Source organism: Triturus cristatus, chromosome 10 (assembly GCF_964204655.1).
Source record: "Triturus cristatus chromosome 10, aTriCri1.1, whole genome shotgun sequence".
In the NCBI taxonomy this organism is placed as follows: Eukaryota; Metazoa; Chordata; class Amphibia; order Caudata; family Salamandridae; genus Triturus; species Triturus cristatus.
This window is the reverse complement of record NC_140593.1, coordinates 149,614,153-149,640,953: the sequence shown is the minus strand read 5'-3', so window position 1 is coordinate 149,640,953 and position 26,801 is coordinate 149,614,153. Positions and strand designations below refer to the sequence as shown.

The window sequence follows — 26,801 nt, the reverse complement described above, 5'->3', positions numbered from 1 at the left end:
AGTGTGTGTTATATAGGAAATTGGGTTACTGATAAAGTGAAACCACAATACAAGTAAACTCCCACTCCAATTTAGAAAAATAGAAAATGTAATAAATTATTTGACACCAAATCAACTAAAATCCATTCAGTAGAACCGGAGAGATGGAACTTTAAGCATTTAGATAGAATAGTGCTTAAAAGTACAAAGCACCAACTGCGGTTATCTGGTTATGCTGGACTGGGACAAAGTCACAAGTTCAGGCCAACCACTGTAGAGTGCAGGCTGGATATAGAAATCAAGTTAGGCCCTCTGACTAAAGTACCTTAAATCCTGGTTGGGAGTGTTGCGAGGAATCGCATTGAGGATGCGTCAGGCAGCAGTGGTTCCAAGAAGCTTCGGGGCTGCGATGCTAGGTCCTGCGTCCCAATCAGACCTACCTTATTGATATTCATGAGGTAAGCAACAAATTGCAACTCGCTAAAATTGGATTCAATAACAGGGATGGTGGGCTGCAGGAGTCCGCAGACCCCATGTCTGAGATTGACTTTAAATAAAGACACCTTTTTTTAAAGCAGCCTGATTTCCTAAAAGGAACAGAGCTGTATTTAAAAGGTTTTCTTTTTTAAAAGAGTTGTTTGTGGTCCCCTGGACCACTGCTTTCTCCATCAGAAACTTTTTCCTGCAATTCACTGATGAGACGGGGTCTAGGGGTTCAAAGGCGACCCCTTCCCTTTTGCGAATGAGTTACCACCACAACTTGGCGATTATCAACTTTTGAACAGGTTTGCGACTATAATTATGATCACAAGCGATTGATACATAGGGGCCGATTCCGATCTCGTAAGTAAGGCCTCTTAACGGGATTCGTAAAGAGCAAATCTGATTAGGAGCTTATCATTCCGTCCGAATCGTCCCCCATTACAAATGACCAAGTGTGATGCGAAGATCGACACGCGCCAACCGAATTGTTTACGAACCCGAATCTCGTATGTAGCCAAATCGTGCTGTGCAATGGAGCCAAATTCCAAACTGGCAAGTACGATGCACCATTCGGACTGCTGTATCGACTCGGTCTCAGCAAGTGTAAGCAGCTGTCAGAATCGGACTTCGGGGTCCAGAGCAGGCCCCCCTTCACCCGGAGCACTCTGAATCGTTCCCGGGAGGTGCGCATGGGTCCCCCCGATCCAAGCATGCACAGTGTTGCGGATTCCCACCACGGTGTGTACTCTTTTCCCCACCCACCCCCTTTTTGCTATGGGAGCCTGTGTACACGTCCGTACACAAGCTTCCATAGAGTGCTATGGGAGTCTGGCCGAACCGAGTCCATAACCATGCGGTTGCAAGGTACTCGCTTGGTTTGACTCACACAGCGCATCACGCTTGGAAAGCCCTCCAGATCTGATTCATACGTAGGGCTTACCAAGCGAGATCGGAATCGGCCCCATAGTGCAAAGCTGTGTTATTTGGAAGAGACACCCAAAACAACCCCCTTCTACATACTGAATGCAGTGTTGAACTGGCCTTTCTGTCAATGTGGCGTGTCCGGATGAACCAACTTGTAAGGGCCAGCGTGTGGATTGTTTTTTTGTTTTTTTACCCTGTCCATGGGACCAAAACAAAATGGCCCACACACTTACCCTTTCAAGCTGGGCCATCTGGCAGTGCCAGATTAACAGACTGCCTGAAATGCCACAACAACGCAGTCGGTATCCATGCGCAAACCCATTTTTAGGAGTCGGTAAAACTTTACAGACTCCAATTGATACATGGAAAAAAAAACTATTTGCAGTTGCAAACTCCAATTCAGAGCAACAAAAAATGTTAGTACATCCCGCCCAAAATGCCATCTCTGCCTGAGCTGGGTGTAAAACATTCTATTTTATATTATTCCTTAACACATCTATAAAGAATGTGGTGAAAGACGGCTTGACCGTGGTGTACATATGGTATTCGTATTCATAAGCTGAACAAAAGCTTTCAACCCTCAGTTTTCAACTTACCAAATAAATTCAAGAACAATCTCTGGGCAAAATCTAAATTAATCCTTGGGCGATGTGAAAAGTTCAGTATATAGTCAGTGCACTATAAATTTGAGTTGTATTCCTCTAAACCATCAGCTAAGTCTCTGCGGGAATCCCTCTCTTCTAACATGTTCATCCTTTTAAGGCTTCAGTGAACCCTTGGCGTCCTTAAAAAACACTTTCTTGGTTGTCTGCATCTGTCCAATAAACCAGCACCTATTTCTGCACTCTGCAGCAGTTGCAGTAGCACACCCCTGATCCCCACCAAGCACACCGGGTAATCCAGGTATTCTATACCCTCTACTGTCCCTTGGGCAAAAGGTACCCCAGGGTACACCTATCCACCTGCAGCTCCTCACAGAGGTTGGTCCCTGAGGTTGGGCACTGAGGTTGGGCCCTGAGGTTGGGCAAGAGGTTGGGCACCGATATTGGGAACTGAGATTGGGCACCGAGGTTGGGCACTGAAGTTGGGCACAGAGGTTGGGCATTGAGGTTGGGCCCTAAGGTTGGTCACCGAGGTTGGGCACCGATGTTGAGCACTGAGGTTGGGCACTGAGATTGGGCACTGAGGTTGGGCACTGAGGTTGGACACAGAGGTTGGGCACTGAGGTTGGGCACTGAGGCTGTGTACCAAGGTTGGGCACTGAGGTTGGGCTCTGAGTTTGGGCACTGAGATTGGGCACTGAGGTTGGGCACCGAGGTTGGGCACTGAGGTTGGGCACTGAGGTTGCGCAGCGAGGTTGGGCACCGAGATTGGACACTGAGGTTAGGCACCGAGGTTGAGCACCGAGGTTGGGCACTGAGGTTGGGCACTGAGGTTGAACCCTGAGGTTGGGCACTGAGGTTGGGCACTGAGGTTGGGCACTGATGTTGAGCACTGAGGTTGAGCACGCACTGAGGTTGGGAACTGAGGTTGGGCACTGAGGTTGAGCACTGAGGTTGGGCACTGAGTTTGGACACTGAGGTTGAGCACTGAGGTTGAACCCTGAGGTTGGGCACTGAGGTTGGACACTGAGGTTGAGCACTGAGGTTGAGCACGCACTGAGGTTGGGCACTGAGGTTGGGCACTGAGGTTGAGAACTGAGGTTGGGCACTGAGGTTGGACACTGAGGTTGAGCGCTGAGGTTGAACCCTGAGGTTGGGCACTGAGGTTGGACACTGAGGTTGAACCCTGAGGTTGGGCACTGAGGTTGGACACTGAGGTTGAGCACTGAGGTTGAGCACTGAGGTTGGGCACTGAGGTTGGGCACTGAGGTTGAACCCTGAGGTTGGGCACTGAGGTTGGACACTGAGGTTGAGCACTGAGGTTGAGCACTGAGGTTGAGCACTGAGGTTGGACACTGAGGTTGGGCACTGAGGTTAAACCCTGAGGTTGGGCACTGAGGTTGGACACTGAGGTTGATCACTGAGGTTGAGCACTGAGGTTGGGCACTGAGGTTGAGCACTGAGGTTGGGCACTGGGGTTGGGCACTGGCTCAACTGATTCGTTTACTGTCAGTTGGAGCCCAGAGCCTTGCTCAGATTAGACCTGAAAGAGGCCACGCGGCTCCTTGTGCGCGGGAATCTTCAGGAAAAAATTAAAGGTGCATCTCCTGCCTCTGCCCGCGTGTTCACTCCTGTCTCCCCGCTGCCATGCAGCCTCCTCTATCTCTGCATCTGCTTCATCATTCGAGTGATGGCACCAGAGGGTGCCTCAGCGGTGGCTAGCACTAGAGCAAGCTGCAAACTATACCTAGTTGTACACAGGTTGTCACATCACACAATATTAGCTCTGGTCAGTGCAGTGACAATGGGACAACAGTCCAAAGGTGACTGGGACCCGGTTTAAACAAAATAAAATCAGCATCCCACTGGGCCCATTGCACTGGCTTCACCCCTGCAAACACGCAGGCCATAAACTCATGAGAATGACATATGCAAACACCAGGGTGATCGCCCATCCAACCCTGGCTTCATTCTATCTCAAAACAGAGGAGATGAACAGCAAAGTACCAAGCGCTGTCAGCTGCACGGCACAGTGATGCTTTGCAAGACCACCGTGCTGATAATGTTTATTTTTCCGTGATGACGTGTCTCCCACCACCCTTATGTTTACATTCCATGTGCTGCAATTTCACTTTGAAATTGAGGTTTCTGTTTATTGCTAAACAAGACACGTGTGCATTGCCAATCTAAGTTTATCAATGCATTGCCAACTTGGATGCCATGTTTTCATATTTACTCAGTACAGCGCTAGGAAACTACCCTGGGAGGAGTTCACGCTAAGTAAGACCACAAATAAATAAGTAAAACAGAAGCAGAGCACGTGCAGCACACTGTGTCATTCTTTTTTTTTTTTTTTGCCTTTTTTTAAATTGTTTATTGCAAATGTATTATTTTAAATTTTTTTTTTAAGAATTTTTATTGTTTTCAGAACAGTTAAAACAAAAAGACACTGAAATAAATCTTGCGCACAGATCCTTTGACCAATTACCACCCAATTGCGCAATCCCACAACCAACCCCAGTTCCATTGTACTGATACAGACCGCAGACATCGTGTCATTCTTGGTACCAATTGCCATGGGGTAATCGCCTGGAGATGCTGTGACATGTCCTGGGTGAAGAAGGCCTCCCGTAGACGTCTCAGATACAGGCCGGCCTGAAGCATTGCGGCGGAGTTTGAACATTCTGATCGATTAGAAAAAAAATAAAGAGACTATCCGCCTTACAGCAGCAGAAAATTGTAATTAAAAATGTTCATTGCTGTGAGTTCTTAGAGATGAGGGAGTGGGGAGGAGGGAGAGGGCGAAGGTGAAGCGAGAGAGAAGCCCTGCAGCTGCCTTGAGTCCAAGTGGTGTGGGCGGGGCCTATTGAAGCTTGCTTCAGAAAGCTGTCCCCTGAATAAAATCACATGTAACATGTAGATCACAGATTTGTATTTTATGTAGTTAGGTAAGTGGTCTACTGCTTTTGTCGCTGTGATCATTCTGTTACTTCCAGTTCATAAGTTGCAATCTTTGTAATATAGCACAATGATCCATCTACTGGCCTCAAGGAGCTGCATGCAAACTGTAAGTCATGGATTTAGATCCTGATTGTGTTTTTTCTCAATTCTAGAATTGCAAAGAAGGGTTCCTTCGGGAAGTAATAAAGTCTTATTAGTCCAGACAACCACAATCACTCGTTAGGTTTTATATCTTGACTTTGAGCTTCTCCCAACTGTTCACTCTTAACATACAATGACTACACGTATGGATGATATGTGATTCCAACACCTTATTAGTTATAAACCTGATTGTGTTATGTATTATTTTCTGTACATTGATTTACACATGGTTATGATTTATTGTGCCTCTGTGTGGGATGTAAAGTGCTCTGATACCCCACATTTGAATTAACTATACTATACAATAAATTAAATGAAAACAATAGTAGGTGCCATTTACATTGATATTTATGCAATTACTCACATAGACAAATAAATCTTGCATTCTTACAGTGCAAGCACACCTCTTACATAGAGAGTTGAACTAAGTTAAAAACCTGCTTCCAAATAATAGTTTCTCTTAAGTCCTTCTGAAGTGGTAACATGCTGTGCACTTTGTTTCCTTCCTTTGCTTTGGCGTCTAGGTGTTAGGCTCCAGATAGCTCCCGTCAAGTATTACACACTAACAAAAGGATGGCTGATCGCCCTTTATAGCAGGCCTTTGTTTTAATCCCAGCTGGAAGTATGAATAAGAAAGTCCTCTTGCCGCCTGCGCAGTGCTGCTCCGAGCTCAATTCATACAATGTGTAGGCTCTGCTGAAATGTGTCCTGGTATCAGAAAGAAAATGGCACCAGCACAAATTGAGCTTGTTTCCCTGGGTGGGCCTGATCCCAGATACAGCCAGAAATTGCTTCAGATCTGGTATCCCGCACGAACCCCCCTATTTTCCAGCACTGCATGTCGTAGAAAATGTCACCCTGTGGGTGATTGGAGTAAAAACGTCTGAAGCAGGTTGCAGGCTCCGCCTCCCCAAAAGTTCAAGAACATTCACACCACAAAGACCAAACTGCAGGCAGCTGTGTATATCTGGAGTGGCACGCTGAGCAGCGGGCACTCGATGTGGCTGTCAGTGGAAGGGACAAGCACATCAAAGGGCTAGGATATTTATTCCCCTATATCAGTGCAGCTCAGGTGCCTCTGAGAAGTAAGATGAGGAGGGCTGTAGGCTGCCTGAAGAAGCAGGAACTGCACCTGAAGAAGTAGGAACTGCCTGCATGAGAAAGGTGATTGTTGGGTGGCATCTCCTTGAGATGAGCCCACCTTGAGGAGCATCATCTGGGTAGACCCTACACTGTCAACCACCAAACTGAGGGTCAGACTGGTAGAAGACTGCTGAGGACATGACTTCATTTTTTTCAAAACTGAGTATAAAAGAATTATTTGCATTAATTTAGAGACATTATGAAGGCAGGATCGAAGATTAGGAGAGCGGTCCCTATGTGGGACATAAAAGTGAAATAGCATTGGGTGTCTTCTATATAGGCTTAGAATAAGAAACCAAATGAATGGATCGGTCTGCTAGGAGCACTACATTGGTATTAAAGAGCATAGAGTCCAAGCTTATCCCTGCGGGATGCCACATCCCAAGAAGTTTGTATTCAGAAAGATAAGGAGGCAGAGAAACAACCTCACCCATTTCCGTCATGTGGGCCCTCATCCACGTCAGAGCAGTGGGACGATCCCATCTGTTAAGATCTATCATTGACTGTATCAAAAGCTGCTGAGAGATCTCAAAGGATGAGAGAAGTGGTACTGCCTCCATCCAGGGAACGACTGATGTCATTGAGGGCAGCAACAAAAACTGTCTCTGTGCAATTGAGCTGCTCAAACCCTGACTGTGTAGGGTGCGGTGCGCCTAAGGCTTCAGGAAAATAGAATTCATAAATGTACCACCTTTTCAAGGGTGTTGGTCTGAATGCGAAGACAGAGCAATAGTTCTCAAAATCAGTAGAATCTGCAGAAGGGTTTTTAAGTAGGCCTATGATGGCGGCTTGGGACAAGCCAGATCATGTCAAAAGATTGGAACCACTAATATTAAGGTTGCTGTAAATTGTACAGGGAGGAATGGGTCAGCAGGTGACCCCATTTAAAGGAGCCCTATTCTTTGGACACCTCTTTATGTGCTAGCGGTGTAAAGTGGTCAACCAAAGGACCAGAGGTGGACACAATTCCATCCTCCTCCTCCTCTGCCTCCCCCTTCTCCTCCAGGAACAGTATATCGATCTAAGTGTACTTCAAAGTGAACCGTTTCTGAAGTCTGATGTCTGCCTTCCGCTGTATGGTGTCTGAATCCCATATGGTGATGGGAAGATCCTTTTTGGAGTGTCATAACTCTACCCTGTTCATTCCCTCTACCTTCTGGCGATGTTATGGTGATATTACTCTCCACAGTGATTGACCTACATATTTGGTTCAGCTGACATGTGCTGTGTGATGGATGGGGTATTCCACCAGAATATTGTGGTTTCCATAATAGAATGGCAAAAAATATTGACGACCAAAATATTGATATTGTAAATGGAAATTTATATAGTAATGCATCAATCATCAATCAATCAATCAATCAATCAATCAATAAGAGACTTATAAAGCACCACTACTCACCCGTGAGGGTCTCAAGTGCCTGGGGGGGGGTCTGGGTCTGCGGTTCTGTCGAAGAGCCAGGTCTTGAGGTTCTTCCTGAATTGCGACAGATTGACTGAGGTGGAGAGGCGGGAGTTCCAGGTCTTCACAGTGAGGTAGAAGAAGGATCTTCCTCCAGCCGTGGTCTTGCGGATCCGTTGGACGGTGGCCAGGGCCAATTGGGCAGAGCGGAGATGTCTGGTGGGAGTGTAGAAGGAGAGGCAGTGGTTGAGGTATGCAGGTCCGGCATTGTGGAAGGCTTTGTACGCATACGTGAGAAGCTTGAAGGTGATTCTCTTGTTGACAGGTAGCCAGTGAAGGTCTCTCAGGTGGCCGGTGAAGTGGTTGCAGTGTGGGATGTTCACTGTGAGTCTGGTGAAGGCGTTCTGGTTGGTCTGCAGTTTCTTTTGGAGTTTCTGGGTGGTGCCGGCATAGAGTGCATTGCTGCAGTCGAGTCTGCTGCTGACAAGTGCATTGGTGACTGTTGTCCTGGACTCGGTGGGGACCCCCTTGAAGATCTTATGAAGGAGGCGTAGGTTTACTATACTTAACTCCACATGTATGTACCTTCCTGATATATTTATATATATTCTTTTTCAAGGTACCTAGATGCAGAGTTAGGAATAGTAAATTGAGTCTGTACTTACGTATATGCACTTACCTTCTCGATAATTTGCTCTTTGATATTTCTGTCATGGTATTTTGGCCCCGAGATACTTTTGTGCTCGATATCTAATCATACATGCGATGGATGGCTGTCACCAGTGACATAAAAACTCTCTTCCCAACCAGCAACACACCTTTCTGGAGCAGCAGTAACCGTGAATTAGATTATATAAATGGCTACTAATTTAAGTTCTCCGCAATCGGATAACATCTTCTACCATCATACCATGTCCACAGGGTTGTGAGAATCACAACAACTCTAAACCCCAGGGTTGTCAGTATAACTTTTCCTTTAATTATAGGTCCAGTTTGATGCTTGAGCTACGTTCAGATTAAGTCATACTTATAACTTGTGATCTTCGCACTCTACAAACTATCATCGGCCCTTGCAGAGTTAAATGACATAATACTTTAGAGGGCGTGGCGTAACAGGCTAAAACGGTAGATCTCAAATCTGGGGAACCGGGTTCGAGTCTCGGCAATGACGCTCAACATCCTGTGATCTGGGCTAATCACTTAATCTCCCTGTGCCTAACAAAGAAACAAATGTGTCCTTGTGTAACGTAACTGTTGCTTATGTAAAGCGCTCTGATACCTGATACCTTCGGGTCAAGTTTGCGCTATATAAAACGCTGGAAAAGAAACTCCCCAAATGTTTGTGCCAGTGGTTATTTAATGCCAAATGAGCCCTGCCAGGATACCTGGAATCTTCCGGAGTGAAGTAGCATCTCAAAGTATTGGTGGACAGAGCCCAGACGCTGCATTAAGTGCATTTGGAAACCGGGGCTATCACTGAATGTGTGCATCAGGAGAAGCGGTTGATCCAGTCCACATATCTGATTTCTTAATTTGTGCCCTAACTGCTTTCTAGCTGAAGCTTCACAAAATTGAAATGCACATAGCACACATTACAGGGATGGGTGTCCATTCATTGTGCGTTTCAAATAGTATCTAAGACCATGGACGTCAATTCACCAAAATGTCTCGGGTAGCGGAAGTGACTTCACATGCCCTTTGACCTTCACTTTCACTCGCACAAACACATGCTTACACATACACACACTTACACATACACACATATTCACACATACACATACATACACTCTGCCTACACACACACACATTCACACATAGACACACTTTCTCTTACATAAACACACTCAAAACTGCACACAACATACACACATTTAAAAGCATTTTTTTACTTCCCTCAGCTTCCAGGGAAAGTCATATTCCATCTATTTGTAGTCCATTTTTTTTATTAAATTAATAGCGAATTATGTGATATTATTCACTATTAGTATAATAAAAAAAAGCCCCCACCGACGTCCATAAGGACGAGCTGCTTCTGTTCCTGGCACTGATTTTGCCACTGCTGACGCGAGGGGTCGCAAAGCCAGTGCCAGGGGTCACAGCAGTGACCCCTGGCGACCCCTAAATGACGTCCATGTCTAAGACTCAGTGGTCGAAGTGGGCGGGAACGGAGGGGCACGGCGTGCCCCTACTTATTTAATTTAGCAAAGTCCGTTCCCCTACTTCTTCATTTCAAAAATGCGTCCCGGGACGGCAGGAATGCTCTGCTACAGGATCATCCAGGCCGGTGTGCTGCATAGCGAGAAAGGCCTCTGCAGCTGCCAGGACCCCCTCCCCCTTCCTCACTGTATCTGTGGGCAGAGGCCTGCCCAGCAGCACTGTAGGAGCCGTGGTGCAATGGAGGAGCAATCAATCGGCACAAAAACCTGGCTACCTCTGATGGGCCCGGCTGTGCGGTGATTTACACCTCATTTAGTGAGGAGGCCACCCACCTGCCCTCACTGTGACCAATACAATGGACACATTAGGACGCATTGGCCGCCCCACCCTTGACCTCATCTGCCCTTTATTTTCCAGCTCACCCAGACTGACGATGCCACATGGAAAGGAAGAGGACTTCATGTGGAATTCTGTGGCAGACTGTGCTCAAACCTTGGCGCTTTTTAAAACAAGCATTTGCAATGGAATAGGTCTCGCATTTACGTGGGTCTGAGCTATTGACATAGCAAATAACAATGCCTTTTATTTTTGTTTTCGTTTTTAAAACATAAATAAAAGGCAATCATTTACAATGCCGATAGCTTAAACTCGCGTAAACGCGAGACCTATTGCATTGCAAATGCTTTTTCTTTATTATTACGTAACAGAACACTTAAATACTTACGTTTTAGATGTGTGCTGTAAAAGCATCTCATATGTTTGATTTAATGGACTATAAAACTATTCCGCGGAGCCTATTACATTTTGCCACAAATGCAAGTCACTGCACAGATGCAGCTGCACGTCTTACGGTTAATGAGCGAGGCGCTATAAGACTGCACTCGCCCTCTGTGGTCTGAACATGTCTTGGGTGGTCTGTTACATATTAGCAACAGCCGCACGTGCTGCCTCTGTGAGCCTTTAGGAAGTGTCGATAGCCATGTTTGTTCCCTTTTGTCTCTTCATCACCGTGCAGTGAATTCACTCGTGAGTGCACGGCACTAATGGATGCCGTGCAGTGAATTCACCCATGAGTGCACCGCTCTGATGGATTCCGTGCAGTGAATTTACCTGTGAGTGCACGGCTCTGGTCTATTCCATGCAGTGAATTCACTTGTGAGTGCACGGCTCTGGTGGTTTCTGTGCAGTGAATTCACCTGTGAGTGCACACTCTGGTGGATTCTATACAGTAAATTCACCCATGAGAGAATGGCTCTGGTTTATTCCATGCAGTGAATTCACCTGTGAGTGCACGGCTCTGGTGGATTTCCCGCAGTGAATTCACCTGTAAGTGCACCGCTCTGATGGATTCCGTGCAGTAAATTCACCCCTGAGTGCACGGCTCTGATCAATGTCGTGCAGTGAATTCAGCCGTGAGTGTACTGCTCTGGTCTATTTCATGCAGTGAATTCACCTGTGAGTGCACGACTCTGGTGGATTCCCCGCAGTGAATGCACCCGTGAGTGCACCGCTCCGATGGATTCCGTGCAGTGAATTCACCTGTGAGTCCACTGCTCTGGTATATTTTGTGCACTGAATTCACCTGCGAGTGCACGCTCTGGTGGATTCTGTGCAGTAAATTCACCCATGAGTGCACGGCTCTGATCGATGCTGTGCAGTGAATTCACCCGTGAGTGTACTGCTCTGGTCTATTCCATGCACTGAATTCCCTGTGAGTGAACGGCTCCAGTGGATTCCGTGCAGTGAATTCACCCATGAGTGCACCGCTCTGATGAATTCCGTGCAGTTAATTCACCCGTGAGTGCACGGCTCTGATGGATTCCGTGCAGTGAATTTACTTGTGAGTGCACAGCTCTTGTCTATTCCATGCAGTGAATTCACCTGTGAGTGCACGACTCTGGTGGTTCCCCCGTAGTGAATTCACCCATGAGTGCACCGCTCTGATGGATTCAATGCAGTGAATTCACCTGTGAGTGCACGACTCTGGTGGTTCCCCCGTAGTGAATTCACCTGTGAGTACACCACTCTGATGGATGCAACTGTAAGAGTATTGAACAGCAGCCTATGAAAACAAATACAGATTCGGACTGTTGAGATCTAGTTACATTGATATGCCCATCATGGAGTGTATGCTGAACCCCTAGCTGGAGGAAAGGTTAGTTTGTCACAGCTCTCACGTTCTGCTTATCTACCAGAACAGCAGTGACTTTGTCACTGAGGTCACAGGACCCTTGAGGCCAGTCCGCCTCACACATAGGTGCCTCCATTGGCCTTGTTCCAGTGGTATTAATGCAACTCACCAGGGATTGGCAATGCAGGATTTGCATGCACACCAGACTAAGGGGCATGTTTACAAGGGCCTTGCGTCATGCTTGCACCATGGAACGTGGTAAATGCACTTCACAAATCTGCAAATCATATTTATGAAGCCACGCAAAGCCACTTTGCATGGCTTTGAATGGTTTCATAAATATGGAGTAAATCAACACAGCGCAAATTGCTGCTTTGACTTACTCTGCACAAGGGAGGCGTTGCAGTGGGTGTTCCCACTCAACTCTCACGTTTTTTATGCATTCCCAGATTTACAAGGACTTGTAAACCTGGGACTGATTCAAAATCCGACGCCTCCCCAAGGGAGGCACAACAAGGAGAAAAATCTTTATTTCTCCCTGTTTTCCTCTTTCTATATGTGCAGCACTCATACAAAGAGGAAAAAGCCTCTCAGGTTTGCTTTTGTGCACAAAAACAATGCTGCATGCAATGGAGGCACCCTTGCACCATGGTGCAAGGGTGCCTGCGTTGGCGCTAGGCTGACGAAACGGCACCAGCACACTTGGAAAGGGCAGGAATGCACCGTATTGGATAAAGACGGTGCATTTCTGCCCTTTCCCTGTGACCCAGGGCAGCACAGCAAAGTAACTTGATGCGTTGCACCACCATTCCCGTAAATATGTCCCTAAATTCTCAAACTTCACGGTGTCTCTTTGCTTCAAGCAGCAAGCATTTTTAACATGTGCTGCCTGCTTTTGGGCCGCTGCAATTACGCAACAATGGAGGGCAAAATTATGTTGCAGTGTTGACTAAATTATGCAGCAAAGAAAGACTGCAGCTTAACCCCTTCGGTGCTCATGACGGAACGGTTCCGTCATGAGCCACGGTTGAGCTGTGCTCATGACGGAACCGTTCCGTCATGACCACGCCCGCGCTAGATTCCGTCAGCACAGCGGCGGAATCTGCGCAGCATGGAAGGGGTTAATGTGGTACATTTTCTGATACTTTGTTATTTTGAAATTTTTACACATACTAACAGTCTCTGTAAAGCTTTCGCCTCATTAATAGCAGCCCTGAGAACGTGACCAGTCAACCTTTGTAAAGGGCCCTCCACTTCACAGCAACACAAGTCACGTTGTTTTGATCCATTTGAGATGCAAACAAATTTTTAGGTAAAACCATCAGCTTATGAAGCAGATGGTGCTTTATGTGGCAAACACGGCAGAGTTATAATTATGTGGAAAACATTTGCAAACTAGGATATTTTGCCATGCATGTTTGAACTTCTCTCATGCAGTCTCTCGTGGGTGGTATTCCTAGACACCTACAGTGCTCATGGAGAGACAAAGGAGGAAGGTGCCTAATAGTGATTGCAGAGGATAGTAGCCTGTAGGGGAGAAAATAACTGATTGAAATAATCTGAGGACCACTACCTATTTTTAACTCTACCAATGTTTGAGTCTCATAATTTCAGAATTGATGCATTTGCAATTCTGATAGCTATCTAACTTGAGTGGTAATTACACAAACTACTCATAAAATAGTTGTATCTCATTCATCTGATACTGCTAAAAGCATCTGCAAAACCAACAGGTCTGGGTTGTTTTAGAGTGCTAGGTCTAGATACAATAACAGGAAACTAAGAGGCATCTAATGCTGGCTTCATGACATGTTGCGTGAAGAATGTAAAAACACATGAATACAATTTTGCATTGATTGTGGGGCACAGAATGATGTCATCAACAGTGCTCCCCAACACGTGGGGCTTCCGGTCATCGAATCTAAAGCCAAATGTTATGTTCAGAAATGGTTAGAAAAAGGGAGGAGAAGTGCTAATGAAAGAAACTGCATGACTCGGAAACAAATGACTTATGATTCCATCTATATGCGTATTTGGGACATTCTGTGATTGAATACGTATCCCACATTGTAAATGAATTTTAATGTCAAAAAACTCATCTATTAAACCTCAAATAAACGTGTATCTATTGGTTGCATTAAATAACATCATAAGCTGTAACTAGTCAGTGAAATGCCAAACATACTAAAAAATTGGGATGTTTTGCTCTTTTTTTTTAGCCACACCTCTGACTCCGCCCACTGACCCAATCCTCGGAATATTCCCGCCCCCTGATGCCACGCCCACAGTTCCCCTACTTTTTTTTTCCCACTTCGACCACTGCTAAGACTCCATCCGTAAGGTCCTCTCAGCAAGGTAACAGGTTTGTGAATGAGACAATTAAACATTGAAAGTTTTTGATTTTAACTTATGTTTCTACAAAACCATACAGCAAGGAAATGAGGCGAGCCCATATACCCCTCACTCTAGACTTCACAGCGGGGCAGCTTGGATATCATCAGTGCCCGCCAATAGGACTGCAGAGTACTGCATGACATTTTACCAAGAGCCCTTGGACGGTACTGAAATATGAAAAGCTGAGATCACTGTGCAGAAACGTCAATACAGATCTGGTGGGCTTGTTTAAAGGGAAGACGCACCGCAGGGTCACGAGTTCACATAGAACTTTCTGGGCACTGCCCAACATTCCCTGTGTGCCATGAAGGATCCGCAGGTGATGGAAATACCTGTGCTCCTTGTGTGGTTGTATCATCATTGTACCCATGTGCAGGAGCTGCAGACTGTGCTTCAGTACTTAATTTGTAAAAAAAAAAAAATACGTGCCAGAGCTCTCGACAGGAGACCACTGCAGCGTGCACCACACATTGCCCCTGCCAGCGCTGCCAATAATAGTAGCAACACAGCTACTAACCATCACACTCCTACAAGTGTGACGATTCAAACTATTTTAGGCACCCAAAGCTAGAAGAATGGCTTGGATGGCAGGTAAGAGTAATTTCTAATGTATACCGAATTAATAATTAACTTTTGTTGTGGTCATCTCTAAATTATCCAGAGAGCACCACCTTGTGGCGGACTGTCACAAGCCCTCATGTTGACAATTAAGTGCCGGTGCCAAGCACCAGAAAATAGCAGCTCAAATTAAGCACTATTGTGCTTATATATATGTAAACATTTTATATCAAATTGATTTAGATTGGGAAAGTGGATGTTGATGTAAATGCCATTGGACAAGCACTAAGGATTGCATGTTTAGTATTTGGTAGTTCCATGAGCAGGTTTACGCGAGCGGATATAAGCACATGACTGAGTACTATATATATGGCAGCTATTTGGTGATTGTAATCAAAGGGAGAATGAGAAACAGATGTCAGATGTACTGAGGTATAGATAATGTGGTGACCTGCTCCAAGTAATTCAGCTCTCTTCCATGATTTCAGCTCCCCGCAGCCACAGCCAGGGATGCAAGGACCCATCTGAGGAAAACAAGACCATATCCCCAATGGAGCGTGAGAGCGCTACCATGCTTGCCGGCTTCTTCGCATCCTACGCTTAGGTAAGGCAGAGTGGGGGTCGTTGGAGGGTGCTGGGGGCACCAGTGGATGATTCTGATCCTGTGTAGGCTGACAGTGCTAAATAACACTGTGCTTTGAGATATTGTTGTACAGGTACTTTTTGTATCTTGTGTGGTACTCTGTTAACTCACCGTACACCAGTGAAAAATGGTATGTACACTGTGGCCTCTGGCCTTTATATTCTACTTTAAGCGCTACAGCATCAGACACATTCAATCATTGAGCTATTGCATAGTAAAGCTATGAAGGTGGCTATTCCAGGCTCTCAGTGGAATTCTAGGTAGATGTGCTTCAAGAGGTGGACATATTAAGTAATCTGAGGGCTATGAGAAATCTGAAAACTGAATTGATGAAGAGGAAATGTATGAGCAGAGGGGGTCTGGCCATAGGGTCTGAGGGAAGGTCTTAGCAATAGTCAAAAAGAGGAGATGTGGGGGGGAAGCCAAATTAGGTGAGGAGAGGAAGATAGTTTGAGTGAAAAATCTGAGGCTTTGAATTGTAGGAAGAGGTGCGAGAATGCATAAGGACAGCATTGCCAGTCTCCTTAGAGCTGCTTGGAACAACTGATGAGGGGGTGGACCACAGGAAAAGGGTGCATGATGGGGGCAGGGAAATGTTCAAAAGCGTCAATCGAGGAACAGAGAAACCAGCCAAGACATTTTCCAGAGTAGAGAGATTTGGTGCTATCAGGGTTTTAGAACACAATTAAGGACCACCATAAAATGGACTCAAATAATTCCAAATTCTCATCCTTTGCTTGAATCATGATTTTGCCGTTGTTGAAAATACAAGTGGAATGATTGATGCTGAAACTCATGGAGGGAGACAGCGTTACATTCTGGCCATAAGGTAGATATTAGCAATAGAAGCGGTATTAGGGGCCTCATGAAACTTCCAGCCAAAGGGCAGCAGAGTACTATGGGGCTTATTTACAAGGCCCTTGCTCCACTTTTGCATCATTTTTAACATTGGAAAAGTGACGCAAAAGTGGCGAAAGGGGCTTTTAAATCTGCCCCTATGTCTTTCCCGATGGGGCTCAGTGATTTTGGTCAACTATCAGTGTTTCAGGTGATTCTCTCAAAATCTTATGTTAAAAGTTGTTAGCTGCATATTGAAGGGATAATTGAGATAAGAAACTTGATTCCATATTTTGCCTGTGTGATGATGTTTCACTCTATACTGCATTTTATCTTTTTCTGCAAATTTTACTTGCAATATTTCAAGTTGTTTTTAACCCCTATTTTAAAGAAGTACTGTTAGGGCCTAAATCAATGCAGACCCGCTCTTAGATTCTTATTACTTTTACATAATGATGAAGTGTCTTTTAAAGGTGGCCACGCGGGCACGAACTTCGATGCCCTGATGAGATATGCTGCTGCACTTTGGTACTGTACGAGATATTTTATCTTATCTAGCTGAGGCATGTAATGTATTGGTCAAATCAAATTGTTATGATGTAAAATGTTTTTATCAATTTCTGTTCGTGAATAACTTGTATGGCTGCCACAATGCTGCCGAATAAAGTTTTGAATTGAATTGAGATAAATGATGTTGATGGGTTAGGCCATGATTTAATCAGGGAATTAGAGACCAAGGGAAGAATGTGGTTTGTCATCTTCAAAATTGACTAATGGTGGAAGTGAATGTTAATCAAGCTAAAGTGAGGCAAACCCAGTGGGACTAGGAACAGCCAAGCATTGGAGCAGGCCTGCGGTTTGGGCTGTCTTGTAGGGTCAAAATAGCCTGCTGCCTGCGTTATATTCTGCTATGGGAATGACACTACTAAAGTGGACAAAGGAAGATGATTTGTTTATGTAAACAACAATAGCAGGGAACAGGTTGGCTAAAGTGCACGAGAGAAACAGCCTGTTGTTTTAAAGACTCACAATTCTGGACACAGAAAGAAGGGTGTAGGCTGGCGTGAAGTGACATCACCCACTGAGTTGTAATTCTGATCTTGTCTCTAGGAATCATTCTCAGAAGCCCACTCCACTCTTAACCGCCAAATATAAGTCAATGGGTATTGTATGTGTAAAGCAGAATTGGAACTGTTCCCGTTAGTTCTTGTTAATTGATATATTGACCGCGTGGAAGTCGCGTTATTGTATGCTGTATTTAGAAAGTCAAATTTCTGGCATTTAGGTGGCCTCTTGGCGCTGTAATCATTATGGTACAAATAAGACACCTTTAACTTCATAAACATTACTTAGAAAACCAGAAAAAAAATTATTGGAGCAGAAGTGTGGAAAAGTTGACCAGTGTGACTTACAAAGTTGTGGGAGGAAAGTCGGTAGGGATGGAATTTTGTATTTTCCGGTAGATTCAGAGATTTGTGTTATTTTCTGGGTATTTCTGTGGCCCCTTCTCTGCTGAATAAGATACTTCTCGTAGTGCTCCAGAGATTAATGAACTATTTGCATAAGTAAGAATCGTAGAATTGTGTACATGGGTATAAGCCTTAGATATATAGGTATTTTATGTATCTTTAGTGCACAAATATATATTTTTTGAACAGTAAAAGTTTGTTTGCAGTATGAATATGGAAATGCAACTGTGTAAGTGACACTGTGCGGTTGAAATCCCAAGTCTGATGAAGTATGATCTTCACTGTTACATGACACATACATGACAGATACTGTTTTGCAACTTGCTGATGTCTCATGAAGCAGCACAGAGTCCACGAGGGCACATGTTTGTTCGCTGCCAGATGACCGGCCAAGTAATACGTAGGATAGAAACTGGCTAACCTGGACTCTCTGCAGTAGTGTGCTGTACACAGGTCTATGATCATCCCACCATTCGCATGCACTTACATATGTGTGCCTCTAGGCTGCAGGACTGGGTATCTCTGTAAAGTGTTTTGTGTCGGCATGGAAGCCTGTCCCCTCAAACTGGGTTGGGCTAGGGAGGGAAAGTGACCAGCTTTGGGGAGTATGCAGTGCCTAGCTGCCCTCTACTCTAGGAAACAACTGCTCCTCAACAAACTCACCTTAAATAGATTCTAAACTCTGATAACTTTAGATAATGATTTGATTGGCATTGACATAAACTTATGCAAATTAGCTCTTTCAGCTGTACCAAATGCGTCAGTGGCTCGGGGCAAGGATTTCCAGAGCCCCGTGCAAAAAGATGTTTTGCTATTTTTGTGGTTCCTATTTCCTCCAGAAGCAAGGCTATTTCTGCTTCAGTCTACTGCCTCTTTGAGGCCATCAGTGGTGTCACCATAAGGCAGCTTCCTGGAATGTCGATATATATCGACTCTATGCCTGTGTGCCTGCCACCAAGGGTTGAATTCCATAAGGTGAACAAGTCAGTGAAAATCCTCTGCTATTTGCAAATTTTCTGCGAGAATGTGATTTAGCTCTGTATTGAATATTTGGTGGTAACTTGCATTAATTAAGCATGAGTGAAGCTTTGTTTTATTAATTACATTTTTAAAATGCAGCTTTCACCTCACAGGTATCATGGTGCTATGTCAACCTTGCGGGGTCAACAACAGAGACATTTCCTCCCTCTTTATGATACATCTTTAAGTCCTTTTTCCTGATATGGAGCTGACTATTTAGGAAACAGCCAGGTTTTCGGATCTTTCCTGAATTGCACAAGACTCTTACTGGCTCTAGAGAGGCTGGCAGCTTATTCCACAGCTGAGCTGCTCTCACTACAAAGATCCGGCCTCTGTACCTCACTTTCCAAATTCTCGGGACACATAATAGGTTGGCTGAGCGCATAGGATCCGCATTGGAATGTAGTGTTTTATTTTCCTTAGTTCTTTTTCTTTTATTGCTTTATAAACCATATATAATGATTTAAAAGTGATCCTTTCTCTTACTGGGAGCCAGTGCAGTTCCCTATGGGTGCCCGAGGACGAGGCGTATCTGGGTTTATCCAGTGCAATTTTTGCCGCTGCAGTTTGCACCCTATATAATCTTTTTGGCAGATAATCTGGCGCTCCGAGCAGCAGCGCATTACAATAATCGATTCTGCTGAGAATGGTATTCTGAACCTCAAGCTCTGATTATCCTGAGGCTCCGGAGTAAACCCAAAACATGTGGCTGCTATTTTGTTGACATGTGTCTCCATAAAGAACTTGTCATCAACATATACTCCTCGATTATACACTGACAGTGATGTCTCTAAATTTTCCATTTTTGTCCAAGGCCAGAAATTGTTCAGGAGTCTGTAAGGATCTTTAGAGGATGAGCAACATAAAAATTCAATTTTCTCTCCAGTGAACTGTAATGAATTGTTGTTCAACTCACTTGCCATCTCTCTTAGACATATATGGAATCCTTCCAATGAAGTGTGCCTATTGTTGTCCAATGAAAAAATTTGTTGTGTGTCATCGGAATAGTTTAGAAACCTAATGTCGTGGAATTTGATGAGTGTCGGCAGTGGGCGTAGATATATTTTAAAAAGGATTGGACTCAGGGCTGAGCTCTCGCTCACTGCTCGCTTGAGCCTCCCCCGCTTGCAGACACCTATTGGAAACATTAGAGAGAACAGGGGACAGAAATCATAATGATGCCCAACAAACACCCTGCCCTGACCTGTGCATCAAAGTAGTCAATGAGATGGTTTTACGGTTGTTCCATTTAGTTTGAATTGATCTGGCGGCCTGATGTTATTTGAGCAGTAAATGATAGTAGTAGGCCAAGAATGCCTTATTTCAAATGTATTATTTTAGTTTGATTATGGAAAGTGCTCAAAACACCCGTCTGACATATGTATTAGTGCGGTCATGGGATCTTGCGACTAACTTTAATAAGATTGAATGCTTTCCAGCAAATTACTAACAACTGGAAAGATTTCACTAAAATCTCTTATAAGGCTTGGTGGTATGCTATGTGCCATAATCATGGGTTCGATACCTCCTTTGTCTATCCTATACATATGGCTACGAAACGTTTTGACTTATGGTCACCTGTCACATTGTTCATTGATGCAAATGCTAAAAGATTTTCCCTGTTGCATCCCTCTCAACAAGAAGTGCTTAAACCACCTTGAATCCCCCAAATGTTCCGCCATTTTTTCTTACCTTAATATTAATTATATATCCTTTTTACAACGTTGTTTTCACTTTCTCCATTCATTAATCCAATTCATGCATTTCTTGTTGGAGTGAATTTATAATGTCATGACCTGTGATTAATCTTATAGATTGTATACTGACACCTTTATTCTCTTAATAAAACTTTCTCTGAACTTAATAAGTTTGACATATGTACATGAGTTCTCAGACAGTGAGACTGAGGCAACATCCTGGATAATGCTTTGTCTGCTGAGACCAGCTCTGATGATGCTGTGAACACTGCTCTGCCATATCCTTGTTGCAATGAGATTAACCGAAGGATAATGTAACCATTGTTATTAGTGGAGCTTCAAGCTGTCAGCCGTAAACTAAGCAATAATACTTGTACGCACTCTAATATGTATTATTCGCTGTCGATTTTGATAGTTAATTAAATATTATTTTACCTAATTTTAAAGTACAGCTACATAGGAAAAACAATTAGGGCAGATCTAGGGTTGGGCAGGAGGCCTGTTGTTCCAGCATTTCAGTGAAGACTGTTGCCTCCACTCCCTTGCACATGGATGGCCGCCATACTTAGAGATCCCACCAGGCAGGCTTGGCTCTCCATGTCTTCAGCATATGCTGAAGGCACTGAAGTGTTTAATGCATCGCTTGGCAAAGCTTTTTGTTTTTCATTAAAAAATCGTACACACCAGGAGTTTGTTTATAGTATAAAAAGAGGTAGTGGCCTTGACGCATTGTATGGTTTTTCCACCATGGGTGGGTCATTTCTCTTGTTTCCTGTTTGGAGATGTCAGGATTTTCCAGGTGGTCCAAAACAGGAAAAATAAACCCCAGAATGTCTCCCCTAATCAGAGCTTAATTTTTCAAAATATCAAGTAGCTGGGCCCAAGGAATTCTACTGCAAATGGTAGCACCCAGTGCCAGCTTTACCTACTAAGACACTTAAAAAGGTGTGGCATTTTGGACTATTACAGCTCACACCGAGCTGTTGGTATGGTGCTGAAGTGCTAGTTTTACCATTTTTTAGAAGCTGGAATTGCTAAATACAGAACATGCTCGGCTCAAAAATAGGCTTAGAGTGCCATCATGTGGTGTACTCTCTTAAACAAGTGTTGGTGTTTGAAAATAAGTGCTGGTGCTGAGCACCTGCAAACTCCGGCACAATATAAGCACTGTCCATAATGGGCCGACAGTCAAAGATTTCCGCCTGTGGAGTCATCTGGAAGTTCACAGACATATGCTCAGGTATACCTGGAATGCACAACTCGCTGAATAATCTAGAGACTATTATTATGGACTAACCAAGAAAATCAAGTAGCAGAACACTTGCAAGTTAATGTTTAAAAGTCAAAATGCACTTTAGAAATACATACAATGAATGCACAAATATGGTGAACATACTGCTTTAAAGACATATTGAAATGGCTGCAGCATCTATCATACCGATCCATGCGCGCACATTAACAAAGGAATAAGTGCTAAAACAACATCCAGCTAAAAAGACAGTGCTAACCCTTTACATGCTCGGCATTGGCACTAAAACAGTTAATACTGCAAGCGGTAAAGAAACTAGGACTAAGTGCATGTTATATAAACCGCCCATGGTAAGAGACGCACTTCCAGGGCTTTATCCAAGAGCCATTATTATGCCAGAGAAATATAAAGACAGGAGTTTGTAGGATATCGCAAACAATTTGGTGGATGCCCTCTTCGCCCAATTTGGAGTGCGCACACTATAAATAAGGGGCATCGTATGCTCTAAAAGGACAGACAGGACATCTGCCGATGTTTCGCAAATTCCCTGTACCCACCAAACTTTGAATAATCCTCAAAGTTTTGCAACATCTGGATCCTCCTCTTATTGACATTAACAGAAATTTTTTATCGAGGAAAATACAACATCTGGCTTCCAAGATCGCCATCTTTTTAAGTTAACACATATTTTGAGTACATTTTCCGGTACCACGTAAGTCCCTTGCTCTAGTTTATGAGAATAACTGAGCAACAAATCTATCTGGCGCTCAAATTTGAGACTTAAGGTAGTCATTAGCACAATATGGGTATCATTCTATGATTCACTGTTGTTATTTACCTTTCGAATGCAAATATGTCCAGCTAACATGATAATCCTTATATTTATGAACACCAATGTCACTTGAAGTGTTGTCATTTTTGTGTTAAGAAACATTTTCTTTAAAAACTGTTATGCAAGGCATGCTATATATGAACATATAAAATTATGAGAATCCCTAAACCGCGAGTTGGGAATCCTTGCAGTTTTATCTGACTGTCCGCGAGCACGCCGCGGTCACGGTGGCATTGGACGGCCATTAGAGTCTCATCTTCGGTATCCGATGGGAATGGTCCACGGCGATGCCTCTCTCAATCATAGTCATATCTTTTGATGCTGCGACACCTCCAATGTGCAGAAAAGCCTTGACATGTCATCTTTGGGAGTGGGATAGACTGTAGAGTCCGTGAGAAGCGATGCGTCACACTCTACTGTATTCAGCGGGAATGACTGAGGCTCAACGGGTTCCTGATGCATCGTGTTCCAAGAAGGATTGGTGATGCTGAATGAAGAACCATGCATCAACGGTGTCCTTGTCAAAGGTCAACTGGCTGCTTTCCTGAATGTGCTTCTTTATGGCAAGCTTCTGCGCCGGTGGCCAGTTACTGCGAACAAACCAGGAAAGTGACAGCTGAAATTACCAGGAAGGTGCTAGACGTGCTGTTGTGTTCTGCATAAGTGCTCTTTTGTGCATCTTCTGCGTCTCTAGTGGTGCTACACAAATGACCTTTGATTTGAATATGATGCAGCCAAGGCCTTGGAAGGGAGGAGAAGGTTCCATTGCTGAGTTTTATGGTGTTCAAGTGAGACAATTTGTAATACAATGTATATCATTGGAACTCTTTCTTATACTCCTGAAACTCAGGCATGGATCAGGCCTCCCTTAGCCTAATTTGGGCCATCCCTGCCCAACATTGCATAGTAGTATTGCTGCAGCAAACTCCAGTGGCTACTGATCAAACCAAGTCCCAGTCAGAGCCAAGAGAGCTGGGCTCCACCCACCTTGTTATTTGCTGCAATTGAATCATCAGTCTTAAATCACACCAGGTCCAGTTGGCTGGATTTCTAGAGTTTCATACCACAACATCTGTGACTTATATGCAAGGTTGGGCTTAATTGACAACAGTACCCTGGCCAAACCCATGAGCAACAAGTCAACATGGTGCACCTGCAACCTTCTCCTTGGAACAAAAAAATGGTCAACTTACATCCAATAAAAATCTCAAAATACTCAGATTTTCATTTTTTGTGCCTGACATGCCTGTGAAAGCCTTGAAACAGGGCCCTCCTGTCAAACTCCAAGGCACGTGAACATCTTCTGATCCAAGCACTCTACAAATATCCATGAAACCCGATGCTGCCGCGTAGGTTGGTCTTCCATTGATATATGTCTCACATACTGAACAGTGATTGGCTGATAATATTGACACAGTTATTCAGTTGACATTACCACGTGTAGAAAACATTTCCTGACCTAATGTGGCCTCATTTGGAATCCCACAGTAATTAAACTTTAGTATATATTTGTGCAGAATTCAGGTTCCCGCATACCTTTGCCTTAAAATCGTATTTGTATACATGAGGTAACACCACAGTATAAACGGATGCCTCTGTTCAGTTACCTGCAGCATTTTGCTGGTCCTAACGATTAATTAAAAAATAAACGTAAATATGCAGTAGAGGATCAGCTACATTTTTGTTGCTATTTTTTTGGGTTCTCATCTTTATGTCCTGTTGAAATCCAGTGGTAAAAACCAGTAGTAAAGTTGAGTCTGCATTTGGGCATTACTGCGAAATTTATCTCCATGCTAAATGAGGCCACTGGGGAAAGACAACAGAAGGGATGCAGGTGCGCATAGTGCCTTACTGTACAGGGCTGTGCATTACAGAGCTTAATGTATAGCCTACTGTTACAACAAAGGCTCAGACGCCTGGTCTTTGGCAATGAGTAACTCCAATAACAAGCACAGTATGGAGTTTCATTACATAATTACTGAGCTGAGGAGCAATAAAAGAAGGGGGGAGAGAATATCCCTCTCTGGCTCTCCTGGCGCCTTTTCATCTACAGTAAATCAAACAGGGAAGAAAATCATAGCTTCTCGCGGAATAATTGTGCCGCAAATCAATGTTTATTTTAGGGCGCGTTGTGAAACTGGATCTCATGTGTCCCCCAGGATGCAGGTGTTCTGTGCATAGATGCTGCTGGGCTTCCTTAGGTTTAAAGATGTCTCCTGCGGTGTGGGGCTAACAGTGAGCCCTATTAGTCAAAGGCTCTTGCCGCCATCTTTGTTTGTACTACAAGTTGCTGTTTTTTTCCTTAGGCGATTAACCAGAGTTTAATTTGTCCAGGTGATGGGCACTGGCACTCCCTTCTGGGGATGGGGGGTTACTTTTCATCAGACCTTGAAGCAGAACAAGAGAGAAAGGCAGAAAAATGGAAACAACTGATTAAGGACAAATAGGACTAAAGGTGACAAAGGAAGAAAAAGCAAAGGGTAAAAACAGCCTGCAAGTGAGAGATAAAGAGACAGGAAACGTTCAGTGGTGTAAGAAAGAGGCATGAGGTGGAATCAAGACTAGGGGACTTGTATTCCGAAACTGGAAAGCTATAGACTCCTTCATTACTATTTTGAGCCCAATTTTCTTCTTCCCTTAATTTATGATCCAGTTGGAGGCAGCAGAAGTTGGAAAGCATCAATCTCTTTGCTGCTACGTGTGATTAGCTCTGAATGGGGTCACAGCTTGCTTGGGACGTACCCAGGCACGTGTGTCACCTACAGCCTAAACGGTGCCAGGAATTTGGCAAACTGAACCTGCAGGTTTATTACATCCTATGTCTGAAGATTTACAAATGTAATGAATGTAAAATGGTGTGGACACTATTGTATCAGATATTCTAAGTTAAAGCGCCAATGCTGGAACGGCGATAGCGTTGTCTTCAGGAACATAGGAGGCAATGTGTCCGTGCGGAGATTAGGTGGACAACAAATAAATCAGCACAGTCAACTAAAAGAGCCTCCTTGAGGCCAGTAAAAGTTTAGAAATCATGAAGGTTTATTAAATAATTAAAGTATAATACAGAAAGCAAAATCAATAATTAGTCAAAAACCCATAGCAATTCAATATAAGGAATTAGCATAAGGCTCAATCAAATAGAGCAGCATAGGAGCAGCATAAGAGCAGCATAAGGCTCAATCAAATAGAGCAGCATAAGGCAGCATAAGAGCAGCATAAGGCTCAATCAAATAGAGCAGCATAAGAGCAGCATAAGGCAGCATAAGAGCAGCATAAGGCTCAATCAAGTAGAGCAGCATAAGAGCAGCATAAGGCTCAATCAAATAGAGCAGCATAAGGCAGCATAAGAGCAGCATAAGAGCAGCATAAGGCTCAATCAAATAGAGCAGCATAAGAACCGCATAAGGCTCAATCAAATAGAGCAGCATAAGGCAGCATAAGAGCAGCATAAGGCTCAATCAAATAGAGCAGCATAAGAGCAGCATAAGGCTCAATCAAATAGAGCAGCATACGGCTCAATCAAACAGATCAGCATAAGAGCAGCATAAGGCTCAATCAAGTAGAGCAGCATAAGGCTCAATCAAATAGAGCAGCATAAGGCAGCATAAGAGCAGCATAAGGCTCAATCAAATAGAGCAGCATAAGAGCAGCATAAGGCTCAATCAAATAGAGCAGCATACGGCTCAATCAAACAGATCAGCATAAGAGCAGCATAGGGCTCAATCAAGTAGAGCAGCATAAGGCTCAATCAAATAGAGAAGCATAAGGCTAAATCAAGTAGAGCAGCATAAGGCTCAATCAAATAGAGCAGCATAAGAGCAGCATAAGGCTAAATCAAGTAGAGCAGCATCGGGCTCAATCAAATAGAGCAGAGTGTCTGATATAGGGTTGCCATCTTGGGCGATTTTTACTGGCCTGGCCACTGTTTTTTTTATGGAGGACAACAACAAAAACGCTGGCAACTCTAGCCTGACATGAAGTCAAATCTCAGAGTAAAATGTTTTAAGTCCAAATCAAGAGACAAACTGACAAGAGTTGGGGCAAACCGACTGGCTCACCTCCAGTTTTGGGGTCCTTTATGCAAAAATGCACAGAAAAAGGCAGGTAGTCAGCATAAAACGAGTTAATTGTAGCATGGCTCAACCTATCAAAATACAGCAATGTGCAACAATATGAACT

General features: G+C 44.1%; 1 protein-coding gene across 1 annotated transcript in view; it reads left to right on the top strand.

Moving 5' to 3' along the window:
* The window catches only part of TMEM108 (transmembrane protein 108), an 820,487-nt gene that overhangs the window by 54,098 nt on the left and 739,588 nt on the right, over positions 1-26,801 (top strand). Inside the window, exon 2 of the mRNA XM_085629968.1 lies at positions 15,364-15,479. The gene's annotated coding sequence lies outside the window, so the exon portion shown is untranslated. The remainder of the gene's footprint in view (positions 1-15,363; positions 15,480-26,801) is intronic.